At 43.7% G+C, this 15,268-nt stretch overlaps 1 long non-coding RNA gene across 1 annotated transcript in view; it reads left to right on the top strand.

The window, feature by feature from the left end:
• LOC125616941 overlaps positions 1–15,268 on the top strand; it is a 103,441-nt gene that overhangs the window by 1,177 nt on the left and 86,996 nt on the right. The gene's annotated exons all lie outside the window — the stretch shown is intronic.

The raw sequence follows: 15,268 nt of genomic DNA, 5'->3' as shown, positions 1-15,268 counted from the left end.
TCCCCTCATCGTATCCCTTCCCCGCCTCGCCCCCCGCCGCTCCGATGCCGCTGAACCGCGCGGCTCGTCCCCCGGCTGGGGACCCGCGTGGGCCCCGCTTTTGTTTACAGACCTCGCCATTGGGCGAGAGCTGTGCGCTGCTCTCCCCCTGCCCTGGCTGCCGCTGCGAGCCCCCTCCAAGTGAGAAGAAGTTGGTGCGCGCTGTCAGGTGACGCCTCCTCCCCCAGCCTCCCCCCAGCTCCTGCTTCAGGGAAAAGACACCGACTTCGCGCCCAGCCCCCGCCACGCCCCGTGCACTCAAGTCCCCTACACCCATAGGCTCTGGTGTCCTGGGACCTCAGGATGACTGCCCTCGGGTCGCTGACCTGGCCATTCCTTTCCTGTCTCATCCTCTGGTCTTCCTCCTCTGGGTTCAGGTTGTCTTTGAGCCTGCCTTTTTCTCCGTGTCGGCAGATTTTGAAGGACGCGCGCGAGCCCTTGGGAACAGTGTGCGATCCGTGTCTACTACAGTGGTACCCACGCGGCTCCGTGCAGCAGCTGTGCGGCATCCTGGAGTCAGAGTGGATGGGATCGGGTTACCCATGCTTGCTGACTTGGCGCACCCTTGGAGCTAGAGCAGAGGTTGAGAACCTGGGCTTGAGGTCAAACAAACTAGGGTGCCAATACCTGCTCCATGTCACAAGCTGGGTGATCCTAGCCAAGCTACTTAATCTCCTGAAGTCTCAGTTTGTTCGTCTGTAAAGTGGGGATAATGAGTATCCTCAGGGGGAGGGGGTTAAACGACAATATAAATGAATTGCATGGCACAGAACTGCCACATAGGAAGTGCAGGAGTTTCTTCTCTGTTAGAGAAAATCTGTTATAGAGAGAATGGCTCCGTGTCTTCCCTTTTCTGTGTTCTCCAATCTTCCAGCTCCTATTTTATTTTATTTTAAAAGGCATCAAACACTGTTTTCGGTCTCAAGCAGGACTTGTTTTACTTGGCCTTTGACTGATTTTACTTATCTAATCACTTGCAGCTCCTTTTTTAAGTGTTTGGATTTCCACTGGGTTTTAGTTGTTTCATCTTCCTGCTTCCTCAAGATGGTGTGAGGCCCAAGACCAGGGCTTGGAGGAGGAAGAATTCTCCAGGTGGGAATTGGTGGCTGGGGAACCAATGACTGCTGCAGAGTGATAAGGTCCAGTATGGAGGGAGGTTTGAACAAAGAGAGGTGAAATTTAAGCTGTTTTGTAGCAGAAAAGTTCGCTAAATCACTGGGTTCCAGAACAGGCTCTTTTGTACCTCAAAGTAAAGAGCTCAGAAGGAAGAGTGCCTTTGAGTGGTAAACAGGGAAGTTGCTAAGTAATTATCTTTGAATGGAGGGGAAATAAACTTAAGGAGGAGGCTGTTGACTAAGCTGGGAAGGTAGAAAGGGAGAATTGATTTCATTGAGTGTCTTCCAAAACGTTGTTAATGTGTTTTGACCTGGATTTCCTCTCTTCTACCTCTGCATTGCTCATTTTCTTTAGGAAAAAGAGAAGACAGTTTCATATTGGGGGGAGGACCTCAAAACACCACACACAATCTGACAAACAGTTAAGAGAGACAATCTCAGGCTTGTTGACAGACCAAGATATTATTGAAGAAACGTTTCCTGTTTTAACACCCTTTTGCCTGATGGGGTAAATTATTGAGCCAGGTCCAACACCACATCCATTAAATGTGGACCTCAGAGATCTTTGCCAGCCCAAGCAAACAGACGAAAACTCCAGGCAAGGAACTTGCAGTCTGTCCAGTGATTGTGGAAGTCTCCAGGAACTGGTCCCCAACCCTGCAGTCCGCTGGGCCCAACTCAGGCACCCAGGCAGAGGCTGATTGCTGGAAGCGCCCCCTATGCTGTTGAGGTGGAATGGGCCTGTAGCACTATTGCTGTGTATCAATTGATAAATGTGATAATCTATTTAAATTCCACTCCCAGAAATGATTCCTATCCTTCCCACGTTTGTGCTGGGAATTCTCTGGCCCTTGGGGATGTTGAAGGCCTCCTGCCGCCCCCCCCCCCCTGCTGTCTGGGGATCAAATCAGTTGGGGGCCTAAACTTAAAAGGGAGCGAGTGGTTAGGAAATCTCATTAGCTGACAATCTGACTACACTCTAATGCCCTTCCAAAGAGCTGGGACAAAGACCTCCTCCTCCTCTTCAGTTCTCTTTTCCCCACCCCCCTCTAAACCAGAAAGGAATAGCAGACTTCATCTGCTTTCCTCTCCCTAAAATTCCTGCCATTCTGGAGCACCTGTGAAGGCCTTGCTGTGGGCCTACTAGGTGTGCCTGTTAACAGTTCCACTCTCCTATCTGCAAGGAGCTTACTAACAAGAGAAGAATCATTTTTGGCGAGGGGTGGGGTGGGTGGGGGACACAGTTTAACATTTTAAAAGTTGTGCAGTACACACCTATGATTTCCCAAGTGGGGAATACAGGTGAGTGTGTAGGAATCAGTAATGGCAGAATGTCCTCTCCCTACCTGAGCGGTGCATAGGGATGAGGGCTAGAAGCCAGAGGGAGAATCTGGTTCCTATGGACAATGTGCATATACCTGTAGGGTTTCAGGACAACACAGACTCAGGCTTGTGTTTGAGAAAGATTCTTATTTTCACTATATCCAGTCATTGGGTTTCCTGTTGCAAAATGCAATTTCAGTGTTGTGTGTGTGTGTGTGTGTGTGTGCATTTTCAAAGGATAATACCACAACTTAGTTTAACTATATTGACTGGCTTTAATTTCAGTTCTGGACTCCAGTAGCACTTCATTCCATAAAATAAAATAAGCATTCTAATGGTCCAAGGAAAGAAGTTTGGTTTTATAGACAGAAAAGTGTTTAAAGAAGGCAGAAACAAAAATAAAGGTGCAGATTGGTCATGTATGCATCGACATTTTCTTTTCTAAATTGAGCAACTAGGTAGAGGGTATGCGTCTGAATGTGTCTCTCTGTTTTTTTTTTTTTTTTCCTAAATAGAGGACCAGAAAAATCAGATCTGCAAGTCCCCAGCAAACTTTTCCTATTTTTCCCAATTCCAAACTTCAGGGCTTGTATCTGTAAACATTCCATTTTCTGTAACTCTGTGTCAAATAAAAAAATTTACTCTCATCATCGATTGGAGGTCAAGTCACTTATGTAAAAAAAAATTAAAGAGAAATAAAGGAGGTACTCAGAAATAAAGCAGTACTCAGCAGGGAACAGAGTGTTTCGAAAATAAAACAGTGTTCTAGTGTAAAAGGATACAGAATATGAATAGTGAGGCAGTTTTCCCTTTCCATCTCTTTCCCAACCTCCGGCACCTTCCTCCACACCCCTCACACAAGACTTTCCCTGTTCTCTTGGGTCTCCAGGGACCTCATTAAGAAATTCACAAGGACTGGGACTGGGGAGTGGTGGCGGGTGGTAAAAACCTGTAATTCCAGTGACTATGGAGGTTGAGGAAGGAGAGTCACAAGTTCAAGGCCAGTCTTGGCAAGTTGGCAAGAGCCTGTCTCATATCAAATAAATAAGTAAATGTAAGTAAATAAATAAAAAGGGCTGGAGATGTAGCTTGGTGGTGGAGTGCCCCTGTTCAGTCTCTAGGCAGCAGACTCCAGTGCTGGTAGGACATTCTTCTAGAAGACCTTGGAGCTTTTTTGAGCTGGAGAGGTTTCTCCCCCAGCTGGGCTGAGGCAGATCCCAGACACCTTGCATCCTGCTACGTGGCTGCGGAGTGGGGTCTCGGTTCATTGACAGAAGTGCTGGGGGTAGGGACACAACAGTGGTATGATATGAAACTGATCGGTTGTCTGCTTTCAGAGGATGTTAAACAAAGATGATGTCTGATTGGAGAACTCTGTGGGAGGAAGGTTTTTTCACTTCCAAATGGGCCAAGCCCTTTGAGGCTGGGCTGGCCAGAAACCTATCTTCCCACAAGGGGATTTTAGTGTTTTGGGGGTGGAGTGAGGGTCCCAGCAATGTAGAGACTAGCAACATCAAAGTATAATCTGGAAAATACTTGGTTTTCTATCTGGGAGGACTTCAAATTCATGAGAGGAGAAAAAAAGAAAGGGGGAGGTGTCTTTGATTTAAAAAACTCAACACCTATGTTGTTTATTCCAGTTTCTGCCCCCATAGAGCTTGATTTATTAAAGATCAAAGGAGGAGTGCAGCACCCCCACTGCCACCCCCGCTTCATGTTTTTTTCTTTCTATGGCTTCAATTACCTGAGGTCTGAAAATATTAAATGGAAAATTCCAGAAATAAACAATGCATAAATTTTAAATAACTTTTATTAAAATGTATGGTTATAAATGTTTGATTTTATTATTAGTTATTTTAATTTATTTGTTTTTGTGGCGCTAGGGATCAAACACAGGGCCTCACACATGCTTGGTGAGGGCTGTACCAGTGAGCAACACCTCCAGCCCCAGAGTATTAGTGATTGCTGTGCATCTCTTACTGGGCCCAATTTACGACTAGCTTACACTTGAGCATAGTGTGTATAGAGGGTGAAGGGCATGATGTGGAGGGACTGGGCCTGAGAGCTATTCCAGGCTTTGAATGGGTATGGAGTGGCGATCACACCATGGAGAGTTAGTTGCTTTTCCTTAAGAACCCCAAACCCAGTTCTGTGGCCATGGGGGAAACAGGATATCCTGCAGAAAAACAAAACAAAAAAAAAGCTGCTGTTGTAAAGCCGCCTCCAGTGGAGAGCTCCCCCCCTCTCTTCCACTTTCCCCTCCTTAGAGCTGATAACCTGGTAAACAAGGATGAGTCTACTTCCTGCTCCTGGTTCCTCTTGCCTGCTCTGCAGGGGTGATAAGGAGCCTCAGGTCAGCCCCCGGGAAGGAGGAGGTCAGGATGAGGGTGTCTGGGAGTCTTTCCTGCAGAGGTGTCAAAATGAGGAATGGAGTGGATGGGATTTCCAGCCCTTCCTGGGAAGGTGGCCTGGACAGTGTGGTCCTGGAGGGGAGCTGGGTCTGCCTGTCCACGGAGGAGCCTGGAGGAGCCTGGAGGAGCCTTGCTTCCAGTCCTGCTGGAGGCTCCAGGGTCTTCAGGTAGAGGTTATAGCCCAAGGCCTGGCCTGCCCAGGGCTTCTTCAGCTTCTGGGGGCAAGACTTCTTTGGGTCTCTCTGCATCTCCTGGGCTGGGAGGGTACACTCCGCTGCATTCCAGGGGAATGATGATTTCAGGCAGGAATGTCCAGGGGAGCAGGGGACCCTGAGCTAGTTCACATTCACTCTTTGGGCTGTTTTTCAGAGGCTCAGAACTGTGGATTTATTCTCGTCATGACTTTCTCATACGGGTCTTGTTTTGGACTTGATAGGAGCCTGACCTCACTAAGTGAAGTAATATGTGTGTCTCCATCTCCTCCCAGGCCACAAGGTTGTCCTCAGAAAGGATCCCTTTGGGGCAAGTTCAGTAGCATAGCATAAACTTCTTGAGGTCTGATAACTGCAGGGACTGTTTCTGCCTGGTTAGCCCCTGAGTCCTCTGGGTAGGGCCCTAGGGCCCTCGCCTGTGCCTCTTGCCTGTGTAATTATTAATTCTTCTACCTGACTTTCTCACAGGTGCCCCACTTTGGCTTCCCGGAGTCCCGAGTCCCAAGTGTCCCAGTTGTAATTGTCATGGTGTTTTAAATAACCACGTTGTGCTTCCTGATGGCAGACCCTATGGTGCCTGTTGTGAGCCTTCCCCCGGAGGCTTCCCAAGCGTGTTCAAGTTGGGCCTGTGGTTTTGGGACAGTGCTCTTCCATCCCAGATGGTCCTCTGATTCCAAGGTTATTAGGACTTCTGAATGTTTTTTGTTGCTGTGTGGGAAGGTTTTAACCCTTCTTGTTCTCTTAGAGGCCCGACATCCATTTTCAGGCGGACTTCTTGGGTTGTAGTCTTGGCTATTAAATTTGTCAGCACCCCCCCTGCCCCCACTAGGATTGAGCCCAGGGCCTCACACATGTGAGGCAAGTGCTCTGTTACTGAACTACTTATTTAACCCTTTTTAAATACTTCGGGGTGTCACCAAGCTACCCAGGTCGGCTTCAAACTTGCCATCCCCCTGCCTCACCACCTCAGCAGAGCCCTTAGGCTTTCTGCAGGAACATTGTGTTGTCGTCATGAAACTCGGCTGGGATTACAACTGTGCACCACCATGCCTGGCTAAACTTGTCAGTTTCGCTCAAATACACTGAAGTCACGATTTCACTCAGTAGTAATGATTCAATTTAATTTTTTTTTCTGACATAAAGTATCTTGTTCTTTGATAAAGATTCTTCCACTCAAGTACTGCCAAGTTTGATTTGATTCTAAAAACAATGTGCAGAGTAGTAACTCCATATAGTATTAAGAAATTCATAGAACAGATGGGCTTATCATGAACAATATCTTCTGTCCCCATCTTGTTTTATTCCTGCCCAGTCCTATAATCTTCAGAAACAATCATTTTGACTCAATTTTTATTTGAGTTCTTTTAGTGGTTATCTTGATGTCCTAAAAGTTTCTATAACAATATGCTTGAGACTGAGTAACGGATAAAAAAAAGACTAGAAGTTTGTGTAGCTCACTGTTCTGGAGCCTGGCAAGTCCAAGAGCATGGCACCAGCACCTGACCAGGGCCCCATGCTGCTTTATAACATGGTGGAGGGCATCACTTGGTGAGAAAGGGTGTGTTTCAGTTTAGGTTCTTCTTCAGTTTAGGTGCCTCCATTCACATCATAGTAAACCCACCCCATGACCACATGTAATCCTCATCACCTCCCCAAGGCCCCACCCCCAAATACCATCAACACATGAATGTGGGGATTAAGTTCCTAGCCAGTGACATTTTGGAGGGACACAGTCAGACCATAGCAGGTTCTTCTTGTCATTATTCTTCAGTCTTTATGTTATTTATAGAGACCTTTACTTCAGTTACATCAACCTATGACTTTTGGTACCCCCTCTTTAGAATGAGAACATTGGGTCCTGATCTGCTTTTTTCCCCAACTCCCTGTGTGTCATCTGTCCCAGCTGGTAACATTGTTATATCGTTTTTTTGCCATCATGATTAAGTGTTCTACCCCTTGCCTATAGATTGTTTTTATTTTCATAACAGCTGTTGAGATATTCACAAACCATGAAATTTAACTCTCTTTAAATTACAGAATTCAGGGATTTTAGATATATTTATGGAGTTATATAAGTATCACAATCAATTTTAGAACATTTCCATCACCCCCAAAGAAAACCTGTACCCATTGGTCACTCCTTTCATTACCCCTCCTTCCAGCCTCTGATAACCACTAATATGCTTTCTGTCTCTACAAATTTGCCTTTTCTGGATATTACATGTAAATGGAATTATATGGTATATGGCCTTTTGTGACTGGCTTCTTTCATTTTGTATGGATCAGTGAACCATTCCTTTTTGTGGCCAGATAACATGCACTGTATGGACATAACACATTTTGTTTATCCATTTATCAGTTGATGGACATTTGAGTATTTCTACCTTTTGGTTATTGTGAAAGTTGCAACTATGAACATTAGTGCACAAGTATTTGTTTGAATATCTGTTTTGTAAAAATTCTTTTGGGCATCTATCTAAGAGTGGAGTTGCTAGGTCATATGATAAGTCTGTTTAATCTTTTGAGGAACTGACAGATGACTTTCCAAAATGGTGGTACCTTTCACATTTCCATCTGCAGTATATGAGAATTCCAGTTTCCCCACATCCTTGCCAACTCTTATTATATGTCTTGTTTATTATAAATGTTCTAGTTGTGTGAGAAGTGATGTCTCCTTGGGGTTTTGATTTGCATTTCTCTGATAAATAATGATGTTGAGCATCTTTTCATGTTCTTATTGGCTAATTGCATATTTTCTTTCATAAATGTCTGAATAGTCAGACACTTCACCCATTTTTCACTTGGATTTTGGTCATTTCATTAGTAAGTTTTAAGAATTCTTTATGTCTTTTGTTTTATTTTTTGTGTTTTTGTGATGTTGGGAATGCAGCCCAGGGCCTTGTACATGCTGGACAAGCATTCCACCACTGGCTTATACCACCAGCCCATCTTTATGACGTTTATCAGACGTGATTTTCAAATATTTTCTCCATTCAATAGGTTGTCATTTTACTTTCTTGATGATGTCCTTTGCATATTGTTTGTGAAAGCTGAGAATCAATTAAGAATGTTTACTTGGTTATAATTCTGTCAATATTTTTCACTCCATACTTCGGTGGTATATTAGATTTGTATTTTGTTTTCTACAGTTCTGATGGTGTAATTAATTTACAGATTAAGTAAAGGAGTACAAGAAACATTTTTTTTTCAGTTTTACTTTTTTTAAAAAGATATTTTTTAGTTGTCAATGGATCTTTTATTTTATTTTATTATTTATTTATTTATTTATTTATTTATGGCATTGAGGATCGAACCCAGGGCCTCACGCATGCCATGCAAGCGCTCTACCACTGAGCCACAACTCCAGCCACACATTTTGTTTTAGAACATTTCCATCTGCAGTATATGAGAATTCCATATTTACACTTAAAAAAAGAGCAGTACTTCACATATTAAAAAAAATAACAAAACTCCATGAGTGACTCAGTTATTCATTTATTTACCAAAGCTAATTGAAGGAAATACTTGCAATCAAATTTAGAAGTGTCTTTGGGTGTCAGCTTTTGGATGTTAAATTATTTTGCGGGGGACGGGGTGATATTTTTGTATGGTTATATTGGGAGAGGGGTTTTTAACTCTGGGCAGTTTTGCTTCCAGGAGGCATTTGGCAAGTTCTGGAGACATTGTTGGTTGCCACTTCTGGGGAAGTCCTAGATGCCAGGGATGCTGCTAACCATCCTGCAATGCGCAGAATGGTCCTCCAAGATAGAATGGTCTGGGGCTGGGGATGTGGCTCAAGCGGTAGCTCGGTCGCCTGGCATGCGCGGGACGCTGGGTTCAATCCTCAGCACCACATAAAAATAAAATAAAGATGTTGTGTCCACCGAAATCTAAAAAAAAATATTAAAAAATTCTCTCTCTCTCTCTCTTTAAAAGAAAAAAAAAAGGAATGGTCTGGTCCATAGCCAGTGGTGCTGAGGTGAGAAACCTGCATTCAAAGGAAATTAATACTATACTGTGGGGGTCCAGCCTCCTGCCGCTGAGCTGCATCCCCAACTTTGCAAATGCTGTACTATTTAAGGTCATTTATTTAAATTTCTTTACCTGGGGAAGGAGTTTATGTTTTCTAGATATTTGGAAATGAGCTTTCTTAAGGTGCTTCAGCTTTTGCTTATTATTTTAGTTAGAGTTCAATTAATCAGGTACATTTTTTAGGATGGAAAGTTCTTGAAAATGAGTTCATAATTTTTTTTAGGCATTTGGCTTATAAGTGCTTCAGCAGGTTCTTCTGCTTAATGACCTCAGTACATTGTTGAGACTGCATCATGCAAGGATTGTGGTTAGCCCTCAAATCTATCGTGGGTAATGTCATGGAGGAGGACTATTGCTGGGTGATCATTCCTATATTGCTCCTCTTAAGCAGTTTATTAAGCATTGAAAATATTTTCAGAAAAATGTTCCAAGTGCCATGCCAGGTCTACCGTGACATTTTAGAAAAGTTTTATGACTATTAGGGTAATTATCTCATCCTGAAATCTGCGATTAGAAATTATAATTTCAATTCTACAATTATATCAATTGAACTTTAACATTTCATTGTAATTTAGAAATTTAAAACTGCATAATTATGGTTTTCACTTAACTAAGCAATTTAACAAAGCAATTATTTCAAAATAAACCTAAAATATTCACTCTGTGTTTGTCCCTCCCCCATCCCCATAATTAATTGTTTAACTTCAGGGTTGACTCTGTCCACAGCCTTGGCCCTGTGAATTCTCACCAATTTTATTAAGCAATTCAAATTATGTTAAAGGCTTATGGCAGCCTATGGCTACAATTTTTAGCTTTTCAAACAGGAATACCCAATGGCCAACTCCTTTGAAAAATGGAGTCAAAACTCGATAGACTTTATTTGTCAAAGTGGTTGGTTAGTGTTAGGATTCTGGAGTTTTCTTGCCAAAGATTTTAGAGATCCCAGTTCACTGCCCCAGGTCAGTTAATGTAGCTTATTTAGAGTGAGAAGAGCTAGAATTATTCCTCATGGACAGCCTGTGAATTTTAATTGCAGTAATCCGTGTCTTCTCAGCCTGTGATACAGCAGTTCTGAATCCCATCCAAGTCAGGAAAAGCGAATTTATGGGCCTCCTAGCAACTAGCAACTAGCAACTAGCACTGTAGCGTGCCTGGCCCTTATCTTTATTTCAGCACATGGAGCCAGCCAATCCTTCCAGAAGTCTGGGACATAGCCCCATAGCTGGGGCAGTCAGTAGGTATGGGGTTTGGAGGAATTGGTCCATGAGCACTAGGTATAGTCTTGGTTGCTGTGTTATGGTTGCCAGGAAACTTTAATTTGTGTGTGTGTGTGGGGAGGATGGATAACTCTCAAGCAATAATAAGGTATGATTTTTCCACTTTGGAAAAGTTCCTTTGTGCAATTCTGAAAGGGCTTTTTAGGACATGAGTTAAGTTGACTAGCTTAGTGCCCTGGCCTATAGATGCTGTGAGATGCTGTGTTTGGTTTTGTACCTTAACATAAATAAAACCTCTCTGCTCTCTAGCAGTGTTAAAATGGTTAACACCCCTTGATTATGCAGGCCTATCTTTCCTTTTCTCAAGCATGATGTGTGGTTTTTTTTTTTTTTGGTCTGTTTGCTTGTTTTCTACTTATTTATTTATTTTGCTTGTTTGTTGGCTTGTTTTTCATTCTCTTCCTCTGGGTGATTCTTTAGAAATAGTCTATCAACATGGTTTGTTTTAAAAAAAATTAATTCAGAACTATTTCTCTTCATTACATCAAATATATGCCAATATTTTCCAAGTGTTTTTTAAGTGTTGAGATTAAGTGTGGTTCTTTTTTTTTTTTCTGGGTATTTTCTCTAACTTTGAAAGATTGTATAATGAATAAAATGAGTATTCATTTCATAACAAGTAAAATCACATTCATCAGTATATCCTTGTGTAAGTGGTAACTAGTGGAAACCTAAGGCTGCCAAGTTATATTTTCTTGTTGTGTAATCCCCTTACACGTGGGGATTAATAGCAAAGTGCTCCTCTCAACAATAAGAACCTCAGGAAGAATTAAGAATATGTGGATGCTTTGGAATGAACAAAGATGAGAAAGCTCCCGGAGGTGGGCAGCAAAGGAGCCCCATGATTCGATCTCAATGGCAGGATTAGCCCCATTGATGGATCCATTCAGACTGGGATTGAACTGAGACCCTCAGCATCAGCGTATATTGACCTTGGAGGGCTCACTGCCTCCCTTTCTTCTCTCCCCTTTCTCTCCGACACTGGTCCTATATCCACCGTTGAGTCATGGTTGTGCCTCCTGAGCACAGTTTTTCTCTAGGATCTCCTGCTGGCTCCTGCACAGCTCTGTCCCTCCTGAAGATACTAGAATATTGATAATTTTCAAGTCCAACTTAATTCATGCCTGTTTTGGTTTCTTAGGGCTGCTGTCATAGGGTGCCACAAGCAGGGAGATTTAAGACAACAGAAATTTATTCTCTTCAAACTCTGGAGGCTTGGAGTCTGAAATCACAGTGTGGGCAGGGCCCGTTTCCTTCCAAGGCTCCAGGGAAAATTCTTCTCTTGCCTCTTTGAGCTTCTTACAGCCCCGAGGGCTCCTTATCTTGTGACACTATTGCGTGGATCCTTGTCTTCCTCAGATAACAGTCTTCTCCTTTAAGTCTGTTTCCCAATTTCCTTTCTCTTACAAAGATGCCCATCACTGGTTGGTGCAGTCTGAGTCAATATGACCCCATCTTGTTGCATCTGAGAGGAGCCAATTTACAAAGAAGTTCACAATCACAGGTGCTGTGTAGGGGGGGCGGGATTTTAGGATTTCCACATAACTTTTTTTGAGCCATAATTCCACCCAAAATTATGTCCAACCCCTCTGTTAGATTGCCTGTTTAAGTAAATTGAGGACATGGGATAGAGATATGTTTAGTTAACACTAATGTCACAGACGGAGTTTCCAGAGAGGGGAATTGTTTTATTTGGCTATTTTATGACTGTGATCAAAAGACTTGACAAGAACAATTTTAGAAGAGGAAACACTTATTTGGCACTCACGGTTTCAGAGGTCTTAGTCCATAGATGGCTGACTTCATTGCTCTGGGCTCGAGGTGAGGCAGAACATCATGGTGGAAAGGTGTGCGGGAGGAAAGCAGCTCAGGACATGACAGTCAGGAAGGAGAGAGAAAGAGAGAGCATGGGAGGGAGTGCTCTACTTACCAGGCACAAAATATAGACCCCAAAGGTGCGCCTCCAGTGACCTGCCTCCTCCAGACACTCCCTACCTGCCTACAGTTACCTTCCAGTTAATCCCTATCAGTGGATTGATGCACTGATAGGGTTAAGGCTCTCATAACCCAATCATTTCACTTTAAACTTTCTTGCATTGTCTTATGCATGAGCTTTTGGGGAAGACCTCATATCTAAACCACAACGGTGACCTTGCTTAGGACAAGTGGGGTCCTTGGCATATATGATGGAAAAGCATGTCAGTATGTGTCAGAGACACTGGCAGATTTATTTAAGACAGAAAATACACATTCAAGGGAGAATATGGGCTGTGTTAAGGGAGAAATGTCTTTTGGGGTAAAGTAAGAAATAATCATTTGAGGGAGAATGCAGTCCATCTCAGAGGGAGAGAGAGCAACCCTTTGGTGCAGGATGTTAATATTTATAGAGGGACAGTTGCTAGGGGCTGCCCTAGAGGGAAGTCAGGGCAGAAGTACACAATTTCACATCAATTTTCCTGCGGCTTGCGGAGTACCTTCATGTTACTTTTTGTAGGCAAGGATGTGGGTCAAGGGCCCTGGCCAAGGGTACAGGCTAAGGACTTGTGTTGGGTTGCTCACGAAGGCTTCTTTTGCATTCCAGTGGCTCATGGGCACTCCTTTTTGGAGACTCAATCTTTTTTTTTTTTTTTTCTGTATCCCCACATTTCTATCTCAGACCTACTGGTTGGAGGAAAGTTCCTCTTAGTTGCTGGTGAGCAGCCTCCAGCCAGGGTGAATTTGGTGTTCCAGCAGGAGCCAAAACTAGGCAGCATGCAGCTCTGAGGGGGGAATGGGTGGGTGGGCAAGCAGTTAGACAGGCAGTTTAATGACCAGATAAATAGCAGAAAACTAAGGAAAACTTTGAGGACAGTACACCAACATGCCTTTGATTCCAGGGTGAGCCTCGGTGGACCCAGGCTTTTTTCAAGGTTATGGAGGCTTGGTGCTGAGAGGCCAGAACCAAATTGCAGATGGCTCAGAAGATCTGCAAACTGAGAGTCTATGGGTAGAAAATAATGGAGGATCTGAACTATAATAATAAGGGCTGGGGGGCAGGTTTAAATGGTGGAGGCTGATCCCAACTTCAAGGGGAATAAATATAATTTGGTTAAGAGGTAGGAATAGGACTGGGGATGTGGCTCAAGCGGTAGCGCGTTTGCCTGGCATGCATGTGGCCCGGGTTTGATCCTCAGCACCACATACAAAGAAAGATGTTGTGTCCGCTGAAAACTAAAAAATAAATATAAAAAAATAATAAAAGGTAGGAATATTCCACAGTATCTGTTTATAAGCAGACAGAAGGATGATGGAGATTTTCATGGCCAGGGGGTGATTTGAGAGCAAGTGGCTGGGTAAAGTGTTGAGGGAACAGTAATAACTGCATGTGACTACGGAGGCAGGGATGAGGGGCGGGGGCGGGGGGCTGGTTGTAGGAATGAGAGCAAATTGCTAATTGAGATCTGATAAGTGCTCAGGCTTCTGCCTGACATTCCCAGACTCTTTTTCTGGTCAGCAGGAACTGTGGGACTGAACACTTCTAAAAGATTTTGTGCTGCAAATGAATCAGCTTACTCTTTTAAAATGCATTTTAAACAATGGTGTGGATTGGTAAGAACAATAAATGGTGTTTAAAAGCAGACTTATACATGCCTGTGATAGGAATGCAGTGGTTGCTTCTGGTTTTCTTTGTTCTTCCATATCTGTGTTTTTCATGGCCTTTTTACACATTTGTAACACTTGCATAGATGCAATTTAGTACTTTGTTTCTTTTCACTTAAACAGTGCACCATTACCATGTACCATGTAGCCACTTCCTCCTCATACTTGGACCCACAGGGAGTAAAACTTGGATTCCACATTTGTGAGACAGTGAGATGGAAACACATTGTGGCCAAGGTCCTTTCTAGCTCCCCTAATCCTGTGCCTTTGATTTTTAGGAACCAGATCTTAAGAGGTGAATAGGATGCAGTGTTAAGTGATTGTCAGATGCACACACTGGGGAATTGTAGGTGTTCTGTTGAGGCTGGATTTGAAGTATCTTTTGTCACCCTCCCCTGCCCTTCCACTGTGATTGGCTTTAGCTGGGGATTTTAGGGTTGGAAGGATTGATAAGCCCCTCTCCACTGCAGAAGGAGATTCCTCTCTGACATCGGGGCTGAGGATTGTCACCTGAGGCTGTGTTTTGGTTCCCACTGTGGAGTAGAGGGAGGAGCTGAAGCCAGAGCTGGAGGGTCCAGGTTCTGGTGCTGGAGCTGCCAGGAGGTGAGCTGACTTGGGCCAGGCCACCTGCCCTTTCCCTGGCTAGTCCTCTCAGGTCTATGCAGTGATGCGGAGGGAGTGGCCCCCACTTTCAGGCTGTAGGAATGACTTGAGGTGCACATGGGCTGGGCTTTCTTAAGACTAAAGGAGCCTAACAAAGCCAATCTGAAGAGGCTGATACTGGATGCCCTTGATCTTGGTTGAACAAGTGAATTGTTAGAAAGTGTTGTCCCATCTCCCTCTCCTCACCCCCCATAGAGATCTATCTTCCTGACTCCTTCCACCTGATTCTGTGCTGACTGTCCTATAGAGTGGCATAGAAGTCAGCTCCCCAATGCCCCATAAGGCTTTGCAGCTGGCTGCCATGATTCCGACCATTGAACTCCGATGACCCTTTTCAAGGGAAACTTCACTCCTTCACCTGGCCTTTGTGTGATGTGGAATCTTTAAATCTGTGAACACCCAAATTAACGTTTCAATTTTGGCGTAGGAAGGTGTCATGGGCCAAATTGTGAACCCCTCAAATTGATGTGTTGAGGTCCTAAACTCTAGTACTGCAGAACAGGTCTGTATTTACATATGGAGATAGTTTTTTTTTTTTTTTTTTTTTTTTTTTTTTT

The sequence above is a fragment of the Marmota marmota genome, unplaced genomic scaffold (assembly GCF_001458135.2).
Source record: "Marmota marmota marmota unplaced genomic scaffold, marMar, whole genome shotgun sequence".
Lineage (NCBI taxonomy): Eukaryota > Metazoa > Chordata > Mammalia > Rodentia > Sciuridae > Marmota > Marmota marmota.
Note: the sequence above shows the minus strand (reverse complement) of the source record. Positions and strands in the feature narration are given on the sequence as shown.